The following is a 1,920-nucleotide window of genomic DNA, read 5'->3' as shown; positions in this document are numbered from 1 at the left end:
TGGACTTCACTCTGATAAAGGGCGTTTCTTCACTGTGTTCATGTTACACTTTCCACACCTTTGTGCTTCTACTACTGGTAATCAACTCACAGAATATCTCACTTTATGTAACTAAGTCTCCTCGGTGTGAAAAGTAATAGTAATAAAATTATTGACTCAAAAGAAGTGTGGTTTTGCTCTTTCCATGCCACCTCGGAGTCCCTGCCGCCATGGCTGAGGAAGGCATTGCTGCTGGAGGTGTAATGGACATTAATTCTGCTCTGCAAGAGGTGCTGAAGACCGCCCTCATCCACGATGGCCTAGCACGTGGAATTCGGGAAGCTGCCAAAGCCCATCTGTGTGCTCGCATCCAACTGTGAGGAGCCTATATATGTCAAGTTGGTGGAAGCCCTTCGTGCTGAGCACCAAATCAACCTGATTAAGGTTGATGACATCAAGAAACTGGGGGAATGGGTAGGCCTCTGTAAAACTGATGGAGAGGGAAAAACCCCTCAAGTGGTTGCAGTTGCGTGGTGGTTAAGGGCTACGGCAAAGAGTCTCAGGCCAAGGATGTCATGGAGGAGTACTTCAAATGCAAGAAATGATCAAATTAAAAAACTGGGCTCTTGTTCTTTAAAAAAAAAAATAAAGTGTTTTGGTTTTGGAATAATCCTTGCCTTCAGCTAATCGGGACCCTCAGGATCGCAAGAAATTGACACACAGTTGTGGAAGTTTCACTGCAAGGGCTCAAAAGAACAGAGGGCAAGAAGTAGTTACTGTTGATTATAACCATTTACGGGGTGCTTACTAATGTCATTTGAGCTCTCCAATGTCTGAGGGAACCTTGCGCACTGAAAGGACTACTCTAACAATTTGCTTTTAATTAGTTAAATATATTGAAAGTTGTAAATTCAAAAGCCTAGTGTTCTCTAAGCCTTTAAATTCAATTTCGAAGTCTTGTATCAACCTATTACTTTCTGATAAAAATAAGAATTCAGAGTCAGTTTTTTCTTTGATTACACTCAATTAACTGATAACTTTAAAAGATTAAATTCTAATGAACCCAATTTACGAATTTAATTCCCTCAGGAACTTTTAAAATTTTACACATTTAACATACCCGATTCTCTCAAACACTCCAAAACCCTGACAGACTTACAAACCTAAAAAGCAAAATCTTCCTATGCATTTAAGCAATTCCTATTAATCTAATATATCAAACTTAAATAAAATATAATAAACCAGGCTATCCAAAACATTTAAATGCCATTTACAATCTTAATAAAAGTCTACTATACCTTTAAAATCAATACCATGAGTCTAGTATAATTACACATTTCAAATTATAATCAGATTATCTAGTAGACCAGATTTATTTCAAACACCTTGAAATACAAATACACACAAAATAGCCCAAGGATTATAAAACTTATTCTTAAATCATACCAAAGTATTAATACTAAGAATTTGCTTTACTTTATTATCTGTATTTCTATAATGTCTTCCTAGGCTTTGAAAAGTCACCTCACTATGGAGCATCTCTGGTAGGATAAGATGATGTAGGCTGAGTCACAATACCATTATTTATCATTTAGAGAATTAACCCAGAACATGACACATGGTTCCTACAAACTACCAAGATGACTCTACTGGAGCCAAAAGGAATCATAACACTCAGGCTTTGAGTCAAATTCTGTCTCCTCTCCCTAACACCGTACACAAAAATAAGCTCAAAATGATTAAAGACCCAAATGTAAGGCCAGAAACTATCAAACTCTTAGAGGAAAACACAGGCACAACACTCTATGACATAAATCACAGCAAGAGCCTTTCTGACCCACCTCCTAGAAAAATGGACAGAAAAACAGAAATAAACAAATGGGACCTAATGAAACTTCAAAGCTTTTGCACAGCAAAGGAAACCATAAACAAGACCGAAAG

General features: G+C 37.3%; 1 pseudogene; it reads left to right on the top strand.

Moving 5' to 3' along the window:
- Nucleotides 1-209: 209 nt before the first annotated feature.
- LOC116755883 lies at nucleotides 210-584 on the top strand (annotated as a pseudogene).
- Nucleotides 585-1,920: the final 1,336 nt, after the last annotated feature.

The sequence above is a fragment of the Phocoena sinus genome, chromosome 6, assembly GCF_008692025.1.
Source record: "Phocoena sinus isolate mPhoSin1 chromosome 6, mPhoSin1.pri, whole genome shotgun sequence".
Taxonomy (NCBI): Eukaryota; Metazoa; Chordata; class Mammalia; order Artiodactyla; family Phocoenidae; genus Phocoena; species Phocoena sinus.
This window is presented reverse-complemented; position numbering and strand designations above follow the sequence as displayed.